Raw genomic sequence first — 6,502 nt, forward strand, 5'->3', positions numbered from 1 at the left:
TTCCTATAAATACACTCCGCAACCTTGTGGACAGCCTTCCCAGAAGAGTTGAAGCTGTAATCGCTGCAAAAGGTGGACCGACATCATATTGAACCCTATGGGTTAGGAATGGGATGGCACTTCAAGTTCATATGTAAGTCAAGGCAGGTGGCCAAATAGTTTTGGCAATATAGTGTAGTTGGCCATCATCAATCATTTTATTGCACAGGAAATACGTTTAACATCGTAGCATTTTAACTTAAAGTACAAATTACTCACCTTTTGAGGACACGTTGTAAAGCTTCAACAGGAATGTCGCTTGCAGAGCAATACTGCCATCTGGTGGCCTGTTATAGGTACTAGCATTATTAAGGCTGAATAGTGCGCAAGTGACGAGGCAGCGACTTGTCCAGGGTGTTTCACCCCAGTGCAGCTGGGATAGGCTCCAGCGCCCGCCCCACCCCCACACGACTCCGTGAGGTAGGAAATGGATGGATGAATGTTAAAAAAAAAATTATTTTGCAATTTTACTTTTTATTCGAACCCTTTTACCGTATTGCTTTTGCAATATATTTATTAATTAAAAAAAATAAAAAACGAAATACAATTTTACTATATTTTGCTAAAAACATCAAAATTAATTGTATTTTTATTTGTATATTTTCTGACTCCTTATTACATCCAGCCATAGAATTATACATTAAAATAAACATATTTGAAATAATTAATTTTAAATTATCATAATAATTCATTTAAAATGACCATATTTAATTATTAAAATAATTGCTTGTTTATCAACAACTTTAGCATTTTATTCATTACATTTTGAAGCTCTCAGAAGCCAAGTTATGTTATATTTCTTAGTATTTATTTATGCAAGTTTGAAGTATCAATTATCTAAACACAGTTTTGTTAGCATATTTTCAGGATGTAGATATATATATATATATATATATATATATATATATATATATATATATATATATATATATATATATATATATATATATATATGTATGAAATACTTCACTTGGTGAATTCTAGCTGTCAATATACTCCTCCCCTCTTAACCACCCCTGACCACGCCCCCCGCCGCCCACCTCCCGAAATCGGAGGTTTTAAGGTTGGCAAGTATGTCCGGGACGCTACAATATACACCCCCCCCTTAAAAGGTCCTTAAAAGAGCAAAACGTTCCTGTCATATAAATCAGGGTTCCACAACCTTTTTTCCACCAGGGACCGGTTTAATGTATGCATTGTTTTCACGGACCGGCCTTCAACATGTGGCAGATAAAAACAGCAAAAAAAAAAAAAAAATGAGCATGAAAAATTTGCCTTTGGCTACAATCTGGCACATCAACGGACATTTTATATGTCCATTAATGTAATATGTCCATGTACTTTAACAAAGGAGTTGTAATATACATCTGTTGACATGCTTATTGGTGAGTTTAGTGTGGGGGTCAGTAACCCGCGGCTCTCACCCTAGTGGATCACTGGGGCATTTTTAAAAAAAGGATTGAAAATGGAAAAAGATGGGGGGGGATAATTGTTTTGTTTTAGTATGTTTTTTGTTTGAGGACAAACATGACACAAACCTTCCTAATTGTTAGAAAGCCCACTGTTTAATATGTTTGTGTGTATGCTTCACTGATGAGGAGTATTGGGGGAACATCGTTTTGTCCTACAAATTTTGTCGGTTCTTAAACCCACCATAGTGTGGACTGTGACGCAACAGTTTGTTTACATGTAAAATCTTCCACTCCTTCTTTGTCTCATTTTGTCCACCAAAAGTTTTATGCTGTGCGTGAATGCACAAAGGTGAGTTTTGTTAATGTTCTTGACTTGTGTGGAGTGCTAATCAGGCATTTTTGGTCAATGCATGATTGCAAGCTAATCAATGCTAACACGCTATTTAGGCTAGCTGTATGTACATATTGCATCATTATGCCTCGTGTGTAGGTATATTTGAGCTCATTTAATTTCCTTTAAGTCCTCTTAATTTGATTTATATGTGCATGTCTCATGACCAGTGTTGGGTTAGTTACTGAAAAGCAGTAACTAGTTACAGTTACTAGTTACTTCATTTCAAAAGTAACTCAGTTACTAACTCAGTTACTTACACCAAAAAGTAATGCGTTACTGTGAAAAGTAACTATTTAGTTACTTCTTTTTTCTTTTTTTTTAAAGCTCCAATTAATGCCCTTTTAGCCTTCATTTCAGTACTGTTATTGCACTGGAGAATAATACAATCTGTTGATCAACTTGACATGCATTTGCATCACTCAACTCTGCTAAGCAGTGTGGTCTACATACAACACACAAAGACAAAGATATGTTACAAAGGCCAATTTGTTTCTGGCCAGAACAAATTGACAAAACTATTTTAAATAGCTGCAACATAACATACATAAGTAACAAACAGCATAATAACAGCATAGATGTAAACCAAGAAAGGCACACACTACATACACAAAGTCTAACCAGGCATTTTCTTCCTCAAGTAATTCTTATACAAAATCATGTCTGAAACCCAGAACACTACACATTTCCCCAGTTTTAGTTTAGAGATAAGGAAAGATTGGCCTGGCCCACTAGGATCCCTCTTTATATTTGTGAACTTTATAGTCTATACATTTAGAGTGATGTGATAATCAAACACTCTAGAAGTCTAGAATGAAAGAGTATATAAGAGAATTGACAGCAACGTTCCCTCTCAGGAGCGCGCATGTGCAATTGCGCACTGCTCAAGCGTCCTCTGCGCACGGCAAATCTATGCCATGCACAAAATCAAATAAAAAAATAAGCGCATAACAATTTTCGACACGACACGGACACGACAGACAAAACCGTTTTCGTCATCATTGTTCAAATATTGTAACGTCTATCGAGACGCTTTGAGGACATGAATTCCATCCATCACTTTACTGAGCAAAACTCTTTACTGTCGGCCATAAACACATCACCAAAACATTAGTAAAAAAAATGATATCTAGCAAAACTGGTCATTTTCTGCAGTACAAACCAGACCAAAAGCAACTTTGTTATATCAACAGCAGCCGCTCGCTCTCTCACGTGCGCCAACACTTGCACATATGGCAACTTAGCCAGTGATGCGTTTACAGCCACACAAAAAGTCGGACAACTCCAACACCACACATAAAGTGTCATTCCAGGTCGTTACACTATGATTTACCAATCAAATGTGTGCTTATTCTAGTGTCATTTATTAGGAATCTTAATTTATAAATATTAATCATTAAATGCTGTTAGTATATTAAATAAATACTAATAAAAATATATTTTTTACAAACAGGAAGTTGCAGGAATGTACACATGATCCCCTGCTTACATCTCATTGTGCAACATGTGAATGTTTTAATGGGAACTAAATGCAATGTCTGAAAGGGGTACAAATTATTTCCAAAGCAGGACCTCCACCCAGACAAACAATACAAGTACACAGTTCATGAAAAACAATATTTTTTGTTATTGTCATTATAAGTGGGCCTAAACACTTATATTAGAAATGGAAATGACTGCTGTCATTTGATTATAATAATAAGAGAATGTTGTCTGTCTATCTGTGTTGGCCCTGTGATGAGGTGGGGACTTGTCCAGGGTGTACGCTGCCTTCCGCCCGAATGCAGCTGAGATAGGCTCCAGCGACCCCGAAAGGGACAAGCGGTAGAAAATGGATGGATGGATGGAGATGTAAGTTGTTATTTAGTGAGGTTTGGGACAGGTGTGCTGCTGGTGTAGCCACAGTGTGCACGTCTAAAGTTGCTCACATGGACTCCACTCAATGCTCAGGGAGTTTTTGCGTTTGCTCACACATGAACAATTAGAGGGAACATTGATTGACAGAGTGTGTACCTTCAGCGGTGAATGGTGGTGGTGGTGGAGGTGAAGTGGCATCAGAGTCTCTGTCTCTCTTTACTAGCTTCGTCGAAGCATGTTGCTATGTAGCTTGTGTCAGCAGATTTGAATTGCTGTTTTGGGCAGTAGATGGCATCTTTGATCCAAAGCACAATTTACATTTAACTAAAATGTTATTTTCTTTGTGCTCGACAAAAGAAAAGTAGTGAAAATATCTCCATGTTAGCAAACTCGACTTCTGGCTCCCCCCCCCCCCCCCGCCCCCCCCCCCCCCCCCCCCCCCCCCCCCCCGCGCTCCCCACACTCACACTCAGACACACCCACACAGAGCGCATGTCTACCCCTGTGGTAAATTTTAAATGTGCTTTATAAATAAAGTTGATTTGATTTGATGTCTCTCTCTCTTCTCCGGCTTGTGACACAAGAAGAATCAGAACGCAGCGCTCCGATAAAACACACTTTATACTACATAAAAAGTAACGTAAAATAACGCAGTAACGCATCATGTAGTAACGGTAACTGAGTTACTGAATATAAAAAAATAACGCGTTAGATTACTAGTTACCGCCGAAACTAACGGCGTTACAGTAACGCGTTACAAAGTAACGCGTTAGTCCCAACACTGCTCATGACACATTATCTGTATGTAATATTGGCTGCATTTCCCATACTTGTTCGTGGGCCATGTTGTTCCAGACCACAGCAAACGTTACCTAGCTTGCCAAAGATTGTCATACATCTATTAAAAGAAGACAGCCTGCCGTTTCCTTAAACTTGGACACACACATTTATACCTTTGGCCATTAAAAGCCAGTCATTTCCAGGAGTTATCTCACCCTCTGAGTAGCCTCTAATTTACTAATGGTTTCCAATGTTGTAAAAATGTATAGAATAAATATTACATTTCAACATTTCTATCAACAAAGATTTGCTTCAGCCTGCGACACATAGTCATTTTGATAGTAGGCTATTATAGCTAATATAGACACTTACGTCATGTGTTGCCTTCATTATAACACTTATATACAGCGTTTAATTTTTTGCGGCTCCAGACAGATTAGTTTTTTGTATTTTTGGTCCAATATGGCTCTTTCAACGTTTTGGGTTGCCGACCCCTGGTTTAGTGGGACAGGCGAAAGTTAAGTCAGAGGAAATTCGGTAGCAAATGTGTCACGGACCACTGATATAAAGGATATTTGAGAAGCGTTTTTGCAGTCCTCCAAACAGCATATCGCTCTTGTCTAGGGATGTCCGATAATGGCTTTTTGCCGATATCCGATATTCCGATATTGTCCAACTCTTTAATTACCGATACCGATATCAACCGATACCAATATCAACCGATACGTGGAATTAACACATTATTATGCCTAATTTGGACAACCAGGTATGGTGAAGATAAGGTACTTTAAAAAATAATAAAAAAATAAAATAAGATAAATAAATTAAAAACATTTTCTTGAATAAAAAAGAAAGTGAAACAATATAAAAACAGTTACATAGAAACTAGTAATTAATGACAATTTGTCAAATTAACTGTTAAAGGTTAGTACTATTAGCGGACCAGCAGCACGCACAATCATGCTTACGGACTGTATCCCTTGCAGACTGTATTGATATATATTGATAAGCATTGTAGGAACCAGAATATTAATAACAGAAAGAAACAACCCTTTTGTGTGAATGAGTGGGGGGGAGAGTTTTTTTGGGTTGGTGCACTTATTGTAAGTGTATCTTGTGTTTTTTATGTTGATTTAATAAAAAAACAAAAACAAAACAAAAAAAACATACCGATAATAAAAAAAACGATACCGATAATTTTCGATATTACATTTTAACGCATTTATCGGCCGATAATATACATCTCTACTCTTGTCATAAAGTATCCTTAAAATGTTTAGCAGGTCCCTTAAAAAAAGCAGCACACTCTTGTCATGCAAAGAATCTTTGTCTTGCGTCTTTTTTTTCTTCTTCCAGTAGTTCTTTAAAAGCTGCAAAACTTTATGAAGGATCTTTGGTAAGCGTTTTTGCAGTAAAGGTCCTTAAAAGAGTAGAGCGCTGTTTATTGGAAGATCTTTGACTAGATTTTCTGCGGTAGTCCTTAAAAAGAGCTGAAATTTCCTGTCATATAAAGGATCTTTGAGGAGTGATTTTGCAGTAGTTCTTCAAAACAGCTGAGCTCTCCTGTTATTTGAAATATATAATTAACAAGTGTAGTAATGGTCCTTAAAAGCAGCAGAACTTTCCTATCGATTACAGGATCTTTGAGGAGTGCCTTAAAAACAGCAGAGCACTCCTGTTATTAGATGATCTTTGATCTTTTCTGTTGGAGGTCCTTAAAAACAGCACACATTTCCAGTCAAAAACAAGCAAGAGTTCTCTACCTTTTTGAGCTCAGGGCCCAACTTTTCCACTACAGAGGGGCCCGGGGCCAACTGAAATATTAACACTGAACCAGTAATCTTACTCTTGAGTTTAATCATATTCAATAATTGTATTGAACCTACTTACAGTTTTAAACCTTGTTAAATAATATACCATGTGTTAATCACAATTATTAATATTTATTTAACACAAAAACTTTCGATTTAGGTTGGTGGATTAGAAAAATAAGTCACCAAGGTACTGCATAAGAAGGGACTCT

This window comes from Nerophis lumbriciformis, linkage group LG13 (genome assembly GCF_033978685.3).
Source record: "Nerophis lumbriciformis linkage group LG13, RoL_Nlum_v2.1, whole genome shotgun sequence".
Taxonomy (NCBI): domain Eukaryota; kingdom Metazoa; phylum Chordata; class Actinopteri; order Syngnathiformes; family Syngnathidae; genus Nerophis; species Nerophis lumbriciformis.